The 19,175-nt window shown below is 38.4% G+C and overlaps 1 protein-coding gene across 6 annotated transcripts in view; it reads left to right on the top strand.

Moving 5' to 3' along the window:
- The first annotated feature begins 4,215 nt into the window (after window positions 1-4,215).
- Window positions 4,216-19,175, top strand: part of gpbp1l1.L (GC-rich promoter binding protein 1-like 1 L homeolog) — a 40,502-nt gene continuing 25,542 nt past the window's right edge. For 3 of the 6 annotated variants that reach the window (XM_018258314.2, XM_018258319.2, XM_018258315.2), the window contains exons 1-2: window positions 4,216-4,371; window positions 12,347-13,211. The gene's annotated coding sequence lies outside the window, so the exon portion shown is untranslated. Of the gene's footprint in view, window positions 4,372-4,448; window positions 4,698-12,346; window positions 13,212-19,175 lie in introns of those variants that run through there. The other 3 variants (XM_018258317.2, XM_018258318.2, XM_018258316.2) reach the window with 2 other exon arrangements.

Genomic DNA, 19,175 nt, shown 5'->3' on the forward strand with positions numbered 1-19,175 from the left:
TCCAAATTACAGAAAGATCTGTTGTCCGAAAAGCCCCTGGTCCCGAGAATTCTGGATAACAGATCCGATAGTCTGGTTAACACTAACAACAAATTCATAGCATCTTATTCCAGGGGTAAAATCACCGGTCACTATTCAACCATATTCCTATTGTGAAAAACAACATACTGTATTCAAGGCAATGCCAATACCTTACACTAGTTAATGACCTGCAGACAACCACAAGTACCAATCTAAACTACAGGTGAATGTTTATTAACTTTTATCATAAACTATATTATTTTGTAATGGAACATTCATATACCTTAAAATGGCCCAACCAGTCACCCTGACCCTGACAATGTACGGTCCAATCGATCATTGCAAGAGTACATAGGTATGGTAGGGGCAGAAAATGCCTGGGAAGAGGTGATGGTGCCAGGGATGAAGAAAACCCTATTTCACGCTATGCAGGGTTCTCACAGTGTAGTTATACACAGAAAAAACAGCTTTGAATTTTATGTGTGGAGGGAACTTTCATCTTTTAATATTATATTGAAGCATAAATGCTTTAACAGTGATAAAAGATACTGATAATGGGAATATATAATCATAGGGATATACAAAGGGATTATCTGGTCCCCTGAGCTGTGAAATGTGCTACAAATGAAATACTTGCCAGGCAAAGGTCAAGTAGTACTTGTTACTGCATGCTACTCTTCTCCTAATAGGGCCCTGAAGATTGGGAAATACAGGAGCAAAATTAAGCCACTAGCTATCTCATCCAATCGCAATTATTATTTCTCTGCAAAACAAACTATTTTTCTGTAATACTCTCAACATAATATGTACAATACAATATTAGCCTATAGTGTCAACCCATATATTTCTTTGAACATCACAATTTAGCTATAATATCTTTGCTGAGCTGTGCACTGAATTAAAGCAAAGGGACAACACTCAGCGCCTCAAGTACCAAATTGAGACCGTATAGCACAATATATATTTAGTAGTGACAGGGGCGTTTCAGGCATTAATGGCACCTGAGGAGGCGTTCTTAATGCTGCCCACCCACCCCTCATGCTTAACTTAACATCACGATGGGGGGCTGTGGGGGCGCATCACTAACACAGAGAGCGAAATTGAGCTCCCTGCGCTAGAAAACTGGTACCTTCCGGGGAACCTCTGCCTGAAGCAAGGTGCTCACGTTGCCTCATGGCAGAAACGCCCCTGAGTAGTGATAATAATAACAATCATAACAACAATATGATGTTAGTGTGGTAAATACAGTATAGTGTTATGGACTATGGACAGGAGATCTAATTTTTTGGAATATTTCATTTAAGTTATCACTTCCTGTTCTTGTGTTTTTAGCTTTAAAATTAAAACTTCAAAATTCTGGAGGAACCTAACAGTGCAAGGATTTTCACCTTCAAGGTCTATGTATGGTTAAAATCAAGTAAGAACAGCTACTGAAATTGGCCATACATACAGAGATGCCCACGTTCCCACCCTGCAGCAGGCTTTTTAACAGTGAGGCCTCCTACAAAGGGAATTTGGCTCTTGCTGTCAGCATTTGCCTTAGGAGCAGTCCAGATTAAAAATAATTTTTAAGATTATTTTTCTCAAAGGGCATTGTGTAAAGAAGAATTGTTTTATTTCTCAGCCTATTTTATATCTAGGCTGCTCTAGCAAGAAGACTGGCACACACTGACAGTGAGTACAAAAGGTCTAGATTAAGAAGTGTTTATTTGCTCTCCTGTATTCACATGTATTCACATGAAAGCTCAGCCTGAATATGAGCTACTGTGAGATTTTGGATGATCATTTCTAGCTTTTCTGCAATTGGCCTAGGAGTGTTTTTGAAAGAAGAAGGTGTGGCCATGGTGTGACCATGGACTTCAGTATGAGTTAAGCTTTGTATAACTTGAAAACTTGACAAACTATAAGAATTTTTTCTAGTGCTGCCCAGAAGAGTTACCCTTAGATATTTCTAAAACTGATACCGCTGTATTGTAGAGTAAATATGCACTTGTCACTGCTGCTACACTGTGTGCACTCCCCTGCTTATGCATTGTCACAGCAAGTGGGCATGCTACTTTGCACATGTGCAGGGGAAGGGAAGCGGGGTGGCCAGCCGAGTTGCCTAGGGCGCCCAGCTGGCTTTGCCACGGCTCTGGTAAAAGGACTTTTAATTACAAAGCCTGTGTGATAATCAAACCAAGCAGAATCTCCCTTGGAATGTAATATATTTATCAAGCAAGAAGGCAACATGAGAGTCAAGTCATCTTCCCCACCTTCTGATTTCTACAAGTCCTAGGGGCATATTTAATACCATTGGAAACAAACATCACCGTCAGTGTCGGACTGGGACACCAGATGCCCACCCGAAAACCTTAGACCAGGGGCCGACAAAAAGACCTTAGACCAGGGGCCACTGTCCGTACTATTATTCTTCATCTCCTCAATCAACCTCTAGTCTCCTAGTCTGTTTTCTTTACATACTATAATCAATTATTCCAACTATTTAGCCTCTTTGTTCTCATAGAAATAGGGAATGGCCATGAAATAGGCCAAAAGTTTAGCAGCATGAGGGCCAGTCTGACACTGATCACTGTTGATGTTGCCCATAGAAACCTCTCAGCAATTAGAATAAAATCAATTCACCTCTTCTAGATGTTAATTCTGACAGCTAGGCCACAGGCTTAAAGTATCTCTATACCTGGCAGTTTATGCATTACAATTAACAGATTCTTCAGCTTCCCCCTTTTAGTGTTACAAAGCATGATTTGGGATTTAGAGTTTGCCTACGTGCTAATCCCCCCCACACACACCAGCCCTTCATGAATACAGCTCAAAAGAATTGTGTGGTAAAACATAATCTGGCATCCATTCCGACCAACCCATTTCTAAATAGACACAATTGTTTAAAAGTGCAAATAATGTTTTAAACTAATTTTAAAAGAGAAAGTTTTAATAAATCTTCTAAGCAAAATTATCCATGCCAAACCAATGTTAGACCTAACTATCACTCAAAATCAGTCTCCCTGCATGAAGATAGAATGAAAAGAGACAGATGCTGAGAGGGGGATAGGGACAATCAATGTGATTATTTCCAAAATAAGTCAGATTTTTGTAAAAAATGTCTTATTTCAGTGTAATCAAGCTTTTATTACATTTTCATTTTCACAATAGTTTTTTAAATTGGCACTTGGCTGGTATTTTATATTTCTAGCCAGTAAAAATGATACTGGATACATGTTTGGACTAGGAAATTTGTGGGTTCTGGCAAATGCTAGATGGGCTGCTGTAAGTTGCCTTAGGGCTCTTACAGACAAGCGTTTTTAGCTGCGCTTTCCTGCGTTCCGGTTTCATGAGTGCAGGAGTAGATGCACTGAATTCTTTTCAATGGAGCTGTACTCACACAGACGCATAAGCGCCGAATGCAGGAAAAGTGCAACATGCTGCGTCCCAACCTGCGTTCGGCGTTTAGCGTTTACATGTGTCTGTGCGAGTACAGCACCAATGAAAAGAATTCAGTACGTCTACTCCTGCGGCTGAATGCATGATACCGGAATGCAGGGGAGCGCAGCTAAAAACGCTCGTCTGTAAGAGTCCTTAGACATAAGTATTTATTGGTCTGGTGGGGGCTGTTTGGGCCTCAGTGAAATGACAGGGCCCATTTTGATTCTCAGTCCGGACCTGACTGGATGTGATTGTTATTATAAGGGGAAAAAAAGAGGTAGAAAGTCAAGTTACAGACTCTTCCATCTTTGAAAGCATTTACAAGTGCTGCTGGCAACTTTTCTTCACAAAAAAAAAAAATATTGTGTTAGGCTTGCTGCTTGGCCAGTAAAAGTAATGCTAGATGCCATACTACTAATAAATAGGGTATATAAACTTAGGAAGGTTGGATTTTTTTCCAGAAAAGGTAACAATACTAAGTACATTATTTTTAGCTATAAAGTTACTAATAAAATGCTCTGATTTGCATTTAGTCCTCACGAAGACGATAGAACGTGTAGTTTACTACATCTTGTGAGTAACTGGTAATAACTCCAATGCATGGAGTTTTATTGTTTCATTTAGAACCGTGTGAATAGTACAAAAGAATGTAATTGTCAACTACTGTATTTGTAAGCACAAGTCACAATGTACAGAGCCAAGCTTCCTGAGGGTGGCGCTGTTGTGGGAGCTAGCAAGAAAGAGTTGGGAACAGTCTGCTCTGGTATCCGCAGCCGCCTCTATGGTTGTGCCCCGGGGACCGCCATTTTGGTGCGCGCTTTGTTATGGTTTAGCGAAGAGCAGGAAGCGGGCACCGGAGTGGGGGAATTAAAACGGAGTCAGGTTGCTTTGAAGTCGTCCTCGTTTTGATTGTACGATTTGCACCAGGTTAGTCCTTGTTTTAGGAAGTGTCCGGTCTCCGAAGCTGTTCTTCATAACGGGGTCTTGTTTGTGTTCTTTTGGGGGCGGGGAGTCACGTGGCATTGGTTGCAATGAGGCACCCTCAATGTGATCGAAGCGTGTAGCCAGAGTAGGATTGTATGTTGCAACGAATGGAACGCGCACCTCTTCGTTTACGTTGTAACCGGGGAAGCTCTGGTGTCGGCAGCTGTTGGCCTTTACTTTCCGTGCTGTGTTGAAGTAAAACTCATACAAAGCTGAGAAACAGGAGAGCCGAGCGGGAAATCGCATCTCTAATGTCAATACCAATTCTTGTAAGAAAATCTCTCTTTTATTCCTAAATTGGAAAGCATTCAGACTAGAGCATCGCGTCCCTGGACTCTGGCCCTGAGACACTTCCTATAAGTTTATTTGACGCGGTTGTTTGTGCGCACTCGACTGACACCTGCCATGCGTTCTCTGCACAGCGCCGTCTACTTAGCGCTCACTTGTACATCATGTGCCTGTGGGTATATCCTACCTCTGAATTGCTGTAGTTAAACATCACTAATCCATTAAACTCCCCTTACAACCAGAAACTACTTTGCCTTTTTGATCTATACAAATTCAATGCAGTGGACTATTTTTGCCCCCTCAATACATTCCATGGAATTTTTTTTGAGGTCCAAAAGTGGCTTTCAGACATTTTTCGTTTTGGTGCGGGGAAGTGGGTGTAACTTGGCCAAGGTCAAGTGCAGCTGATACTGAAAGCTGTGTATATCAAACAAGCAGATAATATACAAAACATACCAATATATATAGTCTAGGTTTAGAGATGTTTTTCTGTCACCAGAAACATCAATGTGTATGTGTTTCTTTTTTTTTATAGTTTTGGATTATTTGCTTTATTCTTCTGACTCTTCATCTTTCAAATAGGGGTCACTCACCCCATCTAAAAATAAACGCTCCATAAGGCTACCTATTTATTGTCATTGGTACTTATTATTGCTCATTTTTCCATTTAGCCCCCCTCCTAGTCATATTTCAGTCTCTTATTCAAATCCGTGCATGGTTCCTACAGTAATTTAGACCCTAGCAATCGGATAGCTGAAATTTCAAACTGTAGAGCTGCTGAATAAAAAGCTAAATTACTCGACAACAAAAAATAAAGTCTCCGATTCTCACTCTCTCTCTACATCAGTGATCCCCAACCAGTCGCTCGTGAGCAACATGTTGCTTACCAACCCCTTGGATGTTGCTCCCAGTGACTGCAAATAAGGTGCTTGTTTTTTAATTCCAGGCTTGGAGGCAAGTTTTTGTTGCATACAAAACAGGTGTAATGCCAAACAGAGCCTCCAGTAGGTTGCCAGTCCATTCAGGGGCTACCAAATGGCCAATCACAGCCCTCATTTGGCACCCCTAGGAACATTTTTTTATGCTTGTGTTGCTCCCCAACTTTTTATACATCTGAATGTTGCTCACGGGGTGAAAAAAGTTGGGGACCTCTGCTCTACATCATACTAAAAGTGGCGAGCAACCTGTTTAATTGTACACCTGCAAATAAACAATGTCTTGGCAACAAGAACAATAAAAAGAGCTATAAAAGTCAGTTTGACACCTATAGCTTCCGGTACAAGATCCAAAAACATTGTTTTCTATAGATCTTATCTATCTTCAGTGTAAACATGCTTTGTTTTGCTCCGTTCAGCTACAGTGGCTGCCCCATGGCTAAACAAAATCACATAGTTATAAAATTTAACCATTTGTCTTTAGAAGCCAGCAGGTGACCGGCACAGTTTCATTATGTTCATTGCTTGACATTGGTTGCAACCATGTTTTCTGCAGCGTGTTACCCAGAAGGTTGACCATTGAGACACCTGGCATTTTATAGTGTTGGTATCGGATTTGATTTCTTTATGTGAAGCTGTGGAAGGAATTTGTTGTAAAAAGTACATCTTTCAATCTTGGTCCTTGAACGGTATCAGGTGTTGTTGTTTTATTGTATGTTTTCGAAAGTACGTAACCAATATCTTTGGGGAGATGTAAAGTCTGGGGTTAATACAAAAAATATGAAAAACTCCAAATAGTGTGGTGTTCCATATGTTTCCATCCTTTTTTTTTTTTTTCTCAGAACTTTTACCGCTTTAATCACATTGTACTAACTCTTCTTCTAGTCCATGTATATAATAAAGCCATAACTAGTTGTTTGCATTCACACTAAATTTATACTTAATCATACCAAGGTACAGGTTTGATCCATTATCCGTTATAAAAAAAAATAATTCAGACTTTTAAAAATGATTCCCTTTTAATCTATAATAATAGAATAGTACCTTGAACTTGATCCCAACTAACATATTATTAATGCTTATTGAAGGCAAAAAAATCTTATTGGGTTTATTTACTTTTTAAATGATTTTTAGTAGACCACGTATAATGATCCAAATTACAGATATGACCCCTTATCAGGAAAACCCCAGGTCCCGGGTGTTCTGGATAACAAGTCCCATATCTGTACTGCACTTTAATGCAAAAAGAAACTATAACTATAATTTTTGCCATATTGCCTGAATAGTACAGCTGGTGCAGAATCATATGTTAGGAGTGTGATCTAACTCCATGCCCCTCCCCATGTTTGTCCATGAACATGTTAGTCACCGGGATGAGTCAATACAGAGAAACACCTGGCTGTGCTATGCACCTTATTGAGATTTTTGTGGCAGACACTTTAAGAGGAAGGTGAAAGTAATCTAAACAATTCTGTAAATGGTGTTTATAATTTTTGTAATTATTCTATTCTGTTTTGCCTCTCTCCGGCCTGGAACCTAATATAAGCCTGTATCAAAAGAAAGAAAAAAAAGTTGAGACACTAAAATATAAATGAAAAAGAGAATCTGATGATTTGCTATTAATTTATACCTTATATTTAATAAGCTTGTTTTCCGAAAGACGTGCTCATTTCAAATTTGATTCCAGCAACACATTTTCAGAAATGTTTGGTCTAAGGCAACAAAAGACTAGGAAAGTTGAGGAATGCTTAGAAGAGCTGATCCCAGAGTGGCTGGGTCTATCTGAAATAAAGAAGGAGAGGGGTACATAGCTCATAACAGCACATGGGCAAATACTACAACAATTTAAGAATAACATCAATTTTTTTGACATCTTTAACAGAATTATCATTGAGATTCAGAGAATCCGGAGAAATCTCTTAAAGGGGTGGTTCACCTTTAAGATGAGCTTTAGTATGTTCTAGACGGACTCATTTTAAGCAACTTTTCAATTGGCCTTCATTTTTTCTTTTATATTTTCTTTATTATTTGCCTTCTTTGCCCCAGCTTTCTAATGGGGGTCACGGACTTCATCTAAAAACAAATGCTCTGTAAGGCTTCAAATTTGTTATTGATACTTTTTATTACTCCGCTTTCTATTCCAGCCCTCTCCTCTTCCAGTCTGTTCTTCAAATCAATGCATGGTTGCTAGGCAATTTAGACCCTAGCAACTAGATTGCAAACTAAAGAGCTACTGAATAAAAAGCTAAATAACTCAAAAACCACAAATAATACAAAATGAAAACCACTTGCAAATTGTCTCAGAATATCACTCTCTACATCATACTAAAAGTGGATTTAAAGGTGATGGCCGTGATCTTTGGGCCCTATAGCAGCCCTGCATTAAAACACAATTCCGTAGTGCAAAGCACTGTATGGGCTCAGGGATACATCCAAAACAAAGTTTATTTCTGCATCCTCAAATGCAAGTTAAAAGTCTACCATGCAAAGAAGAAACCATACATAAACATGATCTAAAAACACCACCTCCTTCTCTGGGCTCTTTGTGGAAGCACATGTTGTAAAATGTAATAAGGCAAAGTGGAAAACTGTCCTGTGGTCAAAATGTGAAATTATTTTTGGAATTTATGGACACAGCTTGGAAACAATACACCATTTAAAAGCCATCACCTGTGATGGTATAGGGGTGCATTAGTGCACATGGCATGGGCAGCTTGCTCATCTGGGATGGTATAATGCTGAGTGATTTATACAGGGTTTGTAGCAACATGTGCTTCCACCCAGAACATCTTTTCAGGGAAGGCCTTGACTATTTCAGTAGGATGTGCCAAACCACATTCTGCATATATAAAAATTGCATGGCTTCACAAGAGAGTCTGGAAACTAAACTGGCCCTGCCTGCAGTCCAAACCAGTTGCCCATTGAAAAAATGTGGCTCATTATAAAATGACAAAGGAGATTCCAAACTTTTGCAGCTGAAATTCTAGATCAGGCAAGAATGGAACAACATTTCATTTTCAAAACTGCAGGAAGTGAACTTTTCAGTATCCCCAGTGGTACAGGTGATGCACAGTAGGGAAACATGGCCCTGTCCCAACTTTTTAAAAAGTTTTTGCTGCTATCAAATTCAAATTGAGCATATATTTTTCAGAAAACAATATTTCTACACTTTCAACACTCAATATGATGTCTTTGTGCAATTTTTAGTTAAATAAAGCATTTCAATAGTTTGCTAATAATTCCATCAACTTTTTATATAGAATTTACCCAGTCTACCAATAGTTTGGGAAACTGGTTTGTAGTTATTAAGATACTGATTCTGAGTTACAGTGTATGTTTGTTAAAGAAGAACAGAAGACCACATAATACATTTGTTCCACCAGAGGCTTCACTCTGGAAGAGCACAAATGTGGACTCTCTAAACTGCCCTCCGTTACTTTACCTTGTTTTAAAAAGCAGAGCAGTGGGGCTATCTCTCACTGTTTCAGCTCCTCTTCTGTATGATCACCTGACAGCACATGCATTTGAAACCGATTTGCACCTGGCTGCAACTCTGAATACTCTGGGTTGACGGTCATAGAAACTAAGGTAGGGTGAGATGTGCTCGCTAACCCCACTGTGCAGCTCTGCTTTTTAGAACCAGGTAGAGTTAACATGGTAGTTTAAGGAGTCTCCAGTGGTGCAGTTTGGTAGTGGAGGCATCTGGAGTGATTAACATATTAAAGGGGTTATATACCTTTAAAGCTTTCAAGAGAAAATGATGCCCCAGAGCATGGTAAAAGTAAGGGGCCCATTTACTTAGCTCGAGTGAAGGAATAGAATAAAAAAAAAACTTTGAATTGCGAATGATTTTTTCTTGCTACTTCGACCATCAAATTGGCTACTTCGACCTTCGACTTCGAATCGAACGATTTAAACTAAACATCATTCAAATATTCGACCATTCGATAATCGAAGTACTGTCTCTTTAAAAAAAAAAAAACTTCGACCCCCTAATTCGCCACCTAAAACCTACCGAAGTGCAATGTTTTCATGTTTTTTAGGTCGAAGAAAAATCGTTCGATCGATTAAAATCCTTCGAATCGAAGGATTTAATTGATTTTTCGTTCTATCGAACGAATTGCGTTAAATCCTTCGACTTCGATATTCGAAGTCGAACGATTTCAATTTGGCAGTCGAATATCGAGGGTTAATTAACCCTCGATATTCGACCATAAGTAAATTTGCCCCTAAGTCTAATCGGCAATATTGTGCATTAAATATATTTGTGTTTCTTTTCTTCAAGAGAAGCTGTAGTGAAAAATACCTGCTGCTTTTTATATGAACAAATTGAGTTTTACATAACTTCTGACCACACAGCCCCTACCTCTCTCTCCTTTTTTTTTTTTTTTTTTTTTTTTTTTTTATATATATATATATAATGCTGAACTTACTCCTGCTGGAGACTGTTACTGTTCCATGATATGACAATATAAATATGACCACTTGTCTTTGGGAAAACCAATATATTGCATTGTTGTAAAATAAAAATAAGGCTATTCCTGTGTCTGAGATATACTTCATTAAAAAGTCGTTGTTTGTCAAAACTAAACCAAGTTTCCACTACTTTCAGGATAATTTGACTAATATGACTTTTCCTAAGGGGTTTTTAGATCAGGGTTGCGCCATTGGTGTGAACATAGCAGCTCCCACTTACATGTCAATTAAAGCTCTATACAATTACATATTTAAAAGGAAATTATATCCTGTGTTTAAGTATTTCTACCCACATCCTTAATTAATCAAGTTTTTGCTGTTTACGGTTAATTACATTTAGAGGAAAGGAAAGTAGATCCATTATCTGGAAAACCCGTTCTCCAGAAAGGTCTGAAATACAGGAAGGCCCTCTCCCATAGAGTCCAGTTTAACCAAATATAATCTTTTAAAAATATAATTGTTTTTCCTCTGCAATAATAAAACACTTCTTTGTACCTCTTCCTTACTTTGCTGCATAAATCCATATTGGTGGCAAAATAATCCTGTTAAGTTGGTTTCATGTGGTTTTTTTTCATCAGATTTAGGGTATGATGATCCAAACTAAGGAAGGATCCCTTCCAGAAAATCCCATGTCCCAAGCATTCTAGTTAATGGATCAATGCTATTTTCTTTAGCTTGGTTCTCCTGTGAAGGGAATCTCTCTTAAACCTATATATGGTGTAAGGTATCCAGGGCACGCCTCACTGCAGAGAGACAGTGTAGTAAATGAGATATATAGTAAGTAATGCAACAGGAGTGTGGGATGTTAAATCCGGCTGATGGGATCTTTGCCAACATCTTCCCAACCTCACCATTGCAGAACTGCAACTAGCCAAAGTTTCTTTCAGAATATCTTCCCTAACTGCACCACTTTATTATTAGTGAATATATAGAATTAAAGCTGGTCTTTAAATCAAAAAGTACCAATATATATGCATGAACATACATTTGTTTTACATTTCATTCATCCCTTGATGAATGTCAAAAACTTTCAATTAATCTGGGATTGTGTTTCAAGTGAAATTGTATGTTTTTTGTTTAGCATATGTAATTGTAAAGAATACAGTTGAGTTACATCAAGTCCCATGGTTGTAAATAATTGCTTTCCCCAAAAGCTCTGCCAGGCTACGACTTTCTCGACTTGAAAATCATTTAAACATTAATTGAACCCAATAGGATTGTTTTGCATCCAGTAAGGATTAATTATGTCTTAGTTGGGATAAATTACAAGGTGCTGTTTTATTAATACAGAGAAAAAGGAAATCATTTAAAAAAAAAAAAAATAATAATTATGAATGCAGTCAATGGGAGACGACCTTTCCATAATACAGAGCTTTCTGGATAGTGTGTTTTCGTATAACAGATCCTACACCTGTACCTTTAAAAAGTGTATTTTTGATAATGATGTAACTACTAAGTGTGCGCTAATTAATTATAACTTCATTTTCATTTTTCATTATCTTGTGTTTTTCCTGTGTATTTTCTTAGGGTAGTTTCAGTAAAAACTCGAATTTTCAGGATACAAAAAATTGCTGTGATTTAAACTGTTCTTTAGTACAGTAGTACATAAGAAATCAAACGTGTATTCAGGATATCAACTGCATATGTTTTTGTTTATACAACTGCATGTTTATTTATAAAATTACCATTTTCTAAAATCATGTATCAGTTACTCGGTAGGGAGGATTTCCTTACCTTAGTGCAGGGATCCCCAACCTTTAGAACCCGTGAGCAACATTCAGAAGTAAAAGGAGTTGGGGAGCAACACTAGCATGAAAAATGTTCTTTGGGTGCCAAATAAGGGCTGTGATTGGCCTTATAGTAGCCCCTATATGGATTGTCAACCAACACTGAGGCTCTGTTTGGCAGTACAACTAGTTTTTCTACAACCAAAACTTGCCTCCAAGCCTGGAATTTGAAAATAATCACCTGCTTTGAGGACACGGAGAGCAACATTCAAGGGGTTGGAGAGCAACATGTTGCTCACGAGCTACTGGTTGGGGACCACTGCCTTAGTGCTTAACTGTACCAGTACAGTTGCCTGTAGCATCCAACCAGCTTTCATTTTCAAGTTTGTTGAAAGATATGTGTTTATTTGATTGCTGTAAATGAGAGAACAACATAGCATCTACATTTGTAAATAAAATGAAGTTTAACTGTTTGTTGTTTTTTCTTTGCAGTTACTGCTTCCCAACTGAGGTGCCATGTTGAAAGAGGGCTTCTGAAGTTTTATTCCCCAGCACTGCAGTAATTCATACTTTGGAATTGTATTTATCATCTCTCTGTCATCGTGTGGGATTTATACTCAATTTTCTGGACTTCACACTTTGTACTCATTATTAATGCTGTTGAATTTAAGACAAAAAGATTTTTTTTAAAGTCCTGCTGTGTTTTTTGCTTGAAAAAAATATGTTTATAGTGACAGCAGCAGAATATTGTTAGCTGCCTAGTATACAGAAAGAATTCAAATCTCAGGTTTTCAGGATTTTAGATTCGCTTTGTTTTTTTTTTTTGTTTTTTTGTCATTTGTTTTTTGTAGTGTTTTGTCTGATTAATGAAGGCACCAAATGGCAAAATTGTAGGTTTGGCAAGACAAGCCTGGGCTTCTAGTGGACTGTTGTTTGAAAGGCCCTGATTATATATTCAGCTAAGAGAAACTAAATGGACACATTGGTATGACCCACAACCATTCCACATTAATTTAAAAAGAAGACTCTTTAATGAGTTGAACATCATACTTGGGAATTTTTTTTCTGCTCTTGCATTGACTCACTATTTAATCCCATGTGAACAGTCTGTTTCACACTTTTTTTTTTTTTTTTTTTTAATATCCCCCGTGTTGCAGAAACAATCTGACAGGATGAGCACTTAAAATAAAAAGTTTGAAAATTGAAGCTGGCATGTAGTAATAGGGCATTAACCCTACCAGCCTTTTGGAGGGGCTCTTTATAAGCCCTCTTGCCAAGGAATAAGTAACATATCTGGAAACTATTGCCTTTCAATCACAAAACTGGAAGGAGTTGCCTGCAGTTCTCAAGGTGAGGGGTAAGTAATTTGTGATTTTATTATATTTTTATTATGCTGGGTGATTGATACATGACCCTAACGGGGGCCACACGAGTAACTGCTCAAGCCTGCAGACAGTGGCACTGTGTAGAACAGCAGCTGTTTGTAGAAAGAATAGGGGAATACTCAGCATGTGGGTCTCAAAGTGTACAGTAGATTATACCAACCTGTGGTCTTTCAGCTTTTATGCAAGTACCAATGCCAGAGCCAGCAACTGTTTTTGGATAAAGGGCTGCTGGTTCAAACCCCAGACCTGTTTATAAAATGAAAAACATATTGTACTGATTTTTATCCTGACAAAGGCCAACAATTCAGCGACATACTAGACGATAAGTGTATTCTGGGATCCATATGATTAGGTCCTACCATAGTATTATTTTGAAACTCACTAACGTGAACACAAAGGTCAGGTGCTCAAGCACTAGGCCTTATAGATAGCATATACTTAATGCATAGTCTTGCAGCATTTCATGCCTTGAAGGAGCACATAATGGTTCGCCTTTAGAGACAACACATGAGGCATATTTAGATTTAGTTGTTGTGGAGTTTTTTTTTGATTTTACTTTTGGCAAACATGTTTTTCAAAAATGCCTCTGGTCCAGATTTGTGCTGCTCTTCAAACCTAAAAGAACCAACTGCCAGCCTTTAAAGCTTTTAGGATAATTTGCTAGTATCTACAAAACATCAAAGCTAATAGATATTGCTACACTTGCAGTCATTTTTACACCTAAGGCTAATGTCATAGTGGGTCTCCGCCAAGAATCCTCTTTGATATTACACTGGCCCAGGTGCAGGCTCATGAGCTACATGGCGGCACCAAAATGCAAGCTCTTGTTTTTTGGTGCTAAAATCAGCCGCATATATCTGCACCAATTCATGTAATGTATCTGGGTGCAGGTGGATTCTCTGCAGACCAAGATCCGCTACATTAGCCTGACAATTAGCCATTTCACCTAGAGCTCCCCACAGGTTTTGACAGATGAATAATCTGCCATAGCAATTGTTCTTAAACTCCAGGTCACGAAGGAAAAAAAAAAAATATTGAGAGATTTGAGAACGCCTGTTTTTTCTTCTAGATAATCCAGAAATCTCGGTTTGAGGCTGAATTATGATCAGATTTGGGGGATACCTAAATAGCTACATTAAATATTCTGGGAACCATGGATGATTATAACAATGTTTTTATTTGTCTCTAACCTTGATATAAACTCAGTGGGCCAACCCAAATGCTGGACCTCAAGATGGGGCTTAAACAAAGAGTCATAAATTGACTGTTTTAGTGGAATAATTTGGTTTTTTTTTTTGTGCAAAATCAACATTTCAGTTACATATGCTCTTGATAAATGTCTGAATATGTGATTAAAACTTGATTTTGCATAATAGATTTAAAAAATTTTTTAAGCAAGTCCTTTGAGTGCTGAGTTATTGCTGTAACTGTGCTTGCTGAACTACCACCTTGCACCCAGGCAGTTGGTCAATTTTTATGTGCCCTCCATTACTATAGTATTATTTCACTCTGCTACATCTAACTAGATCAGAGTAGCTCTGATCCTTAAATCAGCAGCAGGGGATTTGCCCTCAACTGACCACCGCAAAGGCTAAATGGAAATCAGTACAAATGGTCCCTAACCGCAATGAAGTTTTTAGGTAGTGTTTGCATTCCTTTCTGGTTGGCGCCACTGCTGTCAGAGAGCACAACTGCAAACCCTGCTGTTTTATGAATAAAAACTTAATTTGTCAGATGCAGCTGAGGGAACTAGTGTATATATCATGTAATAAAGCATATGTTAAACAATCTATGTAGCCATGTGACTTCTTTTTAATCATTCTTTTAGAATATAGAGCTAGGCAAAATGTTAGTCATATTTTGCTAAATTGTCCTTTATTTCTATAACCAAGTACCAATGCGTTTCGGCCCGAAAACACATTATGTGGTTATAGAAATAAGACTAATTTTTTTTTCCTTTAAATAATATGATGCCGTGAGTGCTTATTGCAGTTTGAATTTAATTACTTTTGTGAGCACCCGGCAATTGACTCAATGTGGTGAGTGCCAATAAATGCGACACACACACATGTGTGACAGCACTCATTATTGTATCAAAACGTTGTATTAAAGATTAAAATTACATTACCATGATGTGCACATAATAGCAGAGTTTCCGATATATTTTTATAGTCCATCCTAGGAAGTGACATATCTAGCATTCATTTATACATTTTACAGGGTTCAAACCATGCCTAACATATGTATCAAACAAGAAATAACTAGCAAAGTTTGTAATTAGCAATCATATACTTTATAGAAACAGATACAAATTGTAATCTTTGTTTAGATCATACGGTAAGGAATTAAATTTATTAATCCACCATACCTCCCTCTGTTTTAATCTCAATTCCCGATCGCCCCCTCTCTCTAATGCTCCACGTAATATATACCAATGTTTCTTTAGAATTCCATTCATATGCTTTCTTAATGCATCATATTGGGTGACAAACGTGACTCTGGGGTCTGTTTGTCACCCAATATGATGCAAGCATATGAATGGAATTCTAAAGAAACATTGGTATATATTATGTGGAGCATATCCTATGGTAAGAGAGTTTGCCTTGCCACCATTGCTATCATATAAAATAGGCATAACTATTGGTCCTAAATTAACTAGAACCTAAGTTCATATTCTTATATCCGTATGGTCTAAACAAAGGTTACAATTTGTATCTGTTTCTATAAAGCAGGGATCCCCAACCTTTTGAACCCGTGAGCAACATTCAGAAGTAAAAGGAATTGGGGAGCAACACTTCCATGAAAAATGTTCTTGGGGTGCCAAATAAGTGCTGTGATTGGCCATTTAGTAGCCCCTATGTGGATTGTCAACCTACATTGAGACTCTGTATGGCAGTGAACCTAGTTTTTATGCAACCAAAAGTTTCCTCCAAGCCTGGAATTCAAAAATAACCACCTTCTTTGAGGCCACTGGGAGCAACATCCAAGGGGTTGGAGAGCAACATGTTGCTCACGAGCTACTGGTTGGGGACCACTGCTATAAAGTATATGATTGCTAATTACAAACTTTGCTAGTTATATCTTGTTTGATGCAAATGTTAGGCATGGTTTGAACCCTGTAAAATGTATACATGAATGCTAGATATGTCACTTCCTAGGATGGACTATAAAAAAATCGGATTTTGTTCTAACCATTGTACACACAGCTTGAGAAAGAGCCCAAATGGGCTTGAAGCGTTGCTATTATGTGCACATCATAGTAATGTAATTTTAATCTGTAATACAACGTTTTGATACAATGACGAGTGCTGTCCAGGACTGTTTTTTCTATATGTTTGAGAGGACTGACCGAAGACCTCAAAGGACGTACACCGTGAAACAACAATCACTTCATGTCAGGTGCTCAAAAGTAATTGGACAAATTAAAAAATAAATAAATAAAATGTTCATTTCTAATACTTGGAACGAAAACCCTTTGCTGGCAATGACAGCCTGAAGTCTTGAACTCACGGACATCACCAGATTCTGGGTTTCCTCCTTTTTACTGCTCTGCCAGGCCTTTACTGCTGCGGCTTTCAGTTGCTGTTTGTGGGCCTTTCTGTCCAAAGTTTAGTCTTCAACAAGTGAAATGCATGCTCAATTGGGTTCAGATCAGGTGGCTGACTTGGCCATTCAAGAATATTCCACTTCTTTGCTTTAATAAACTCCTGGGTTGCTTTGGCTGTATGTTTTGGGTCATTATGAAACGCTTCCCAATCAATTTGACTGCATTTAGCTGGATTTGAGCAGACAGTGTCTCAGAATTCATTCGGCTGCTTCTGTCCTGTGTCACATCATGGATAAACACTAGTGTCCCAGTGCCACTGGCAGCCATGCACGCCCAAGCCATTACACTGCCTCCGCCATGTTTTATAGAGATGTGGTATACTTTACATCATGAGCTATTCCATACCTTCTCCATACTTTTTTCTTGCTATCGTTTTGGTAGAGGTTGATCTTGGTTTCATCTGTCCAAAAAATGTTTTTTCAGAACTGTGCTGGCTTTTTTAGATGTATTTTTTTTATTTTTTTATTTTTTTTAAAGCAAAGTCCAATCTAGCCTTTCTATTCTTGCAGTGCACCCTCTGTATTTACTTTCATGCAGTCTTCTGTTCATGGTAGACTTTGATATTGATACACCTACCTCCTGGAGAGTGTTGTTTACTTGTTTGGCTGTTGTGAAGGGATTTCTCTTCACCATGGAAATGATTCTGCAATCATCCACCACTGTTGTCTTTCATGGACATCCAGGTCTTTTTGCATTGCTGATTTCAACAGTGATTTCTTTCTTTCTCAGGATGTACCAAACTGTAGATTTTGCCACTCCTAATATTGTAGCAATTTCTCGGATGGGTTTTTTCTGTTTTTGCAGTTTAAGGATGGCTTGTTTCACCTGCATGGAGAGCTCCTTTGACCGCATGTTGTCTGTCAAAATCTTCTCCATACAAACACCCCCCCCCTCAAATCAGCTCCAGGACTTTTATCTGCTTCATTAACATAGTAACATAGTAAGTAAGGTTGAAAAAAAGACACACGTCCATCAAGTTCAACAGTTTTTTTTTTTTTATTATTGTATCTGCCTAACTGCCAGTTGATCCAGAGGAAGGCAAAAAACCCATCTGAAGCCTCTCCAATTTGCCTCAGAGGGGGAAAAAATTCCTTCCTTCCTCCCATAACCCTGTATTCCCTCACTTGCTAAAAAGCCATCCAACCCCTTCTTAAAGCTATCTAATGTATCAGCCTGTACAACTGATTCAAGGAGAGAATTCCACATCTTCACAGCTCTCACTGTAAAAAAAAAACCCTTCCGAATATTTAGGTGGAACCTCTTTTCTCCTAATCGGAATGGGTGACCTTGTGTCAGCTGGAAAGACCTACTGGTAAATAAAGCATTAGAGAGATTATTATACGATCCCCTTATATATTTATACATGGTTATCATATCACCCCTTAAGCTCCTCTTCTCCAGCGTGAACATCCCCAATTTGGCCAGTCTTTCCTCATAGCTAAGATTTTCCATACCTTTCACCAGCTTAGTTGCCCTTCTCTGTACCCTCTCTAATACAATAATGTCCTGTTTGAGTGATGGAGACCAAAACTGTACGGCATATTCTAGATGGGGCCTTACAAGTGCTCTATAAAGTGGAAGAATGACCCCCTCCTCCTGTGACTCTATGCCCCTTTTAATACAGCTCAAGACCTTATTTGCCCTTGAAGCTGCTGACTGGCATTGCTTGCTACAGCCAAGTTTATCATCTACAAGGACTCCAAGGTCCTTTTCCATAATGGATTTGCCTAGTGCAGTCCCATTAAGGGTATAAGTGGCTTGGATATTTTTACTTCCCAGGTGCATGACTTTACATTTATCAACATTGAATCTCATTTGCCACTTAGCTGCCCAGATTGCCAGTTTGTCATTGATAATGAAATAAAGGAATTGCCCACACCTGCCCATGAAATAGCATTTGAGTCAATGGTCCAATTACTTTTGTGCCCCTGAAATGAAGTGATTGGCTTTAGTTCCTCACTTTTTATTCAATCTTTTTGTTCAACCCACTAAATTAAAGCTTAAAGTCTGCAGTTCAACTGCATCTGAGTTGTTTCATTTAAAATTCATTGTGGTAATGTATAGTACAAAAAATAGAAAAAAGTCTCTGTCCAAAGATTTATGGACCTAACTGTACACAATAAATTGTTAAAATCAAATTGGTTAACCAATCGGTATACAGCCACACTGTGCAACATGACATCACTAGGTTACAACCCCCTCTCACAGGAGAGGTTGAATTAAACTTTTAGGGTAAGGCCACACGAGGAGATTCGGGGAGATTTTGTCGCCTGGCGACTAAACGCCTCGTCTTTTGAACGACTATCTCCCCGAACTGCCTCAGCGTTTT

This window comes from Xenopus laevis, chromosome 4L, assembly GCF_017654675.1.
Source record: "Xenopus laevis strain J_2021 chromosome 4L, Xenopus_laevis_v10.1, whole genome shotgun sequence".
NCBI classification, from domain to species: Eukaryota; Metazoa; Chordata; class Amphibia; order Anura; family Pipidae; genus Xenopus; species Xenopus laevis.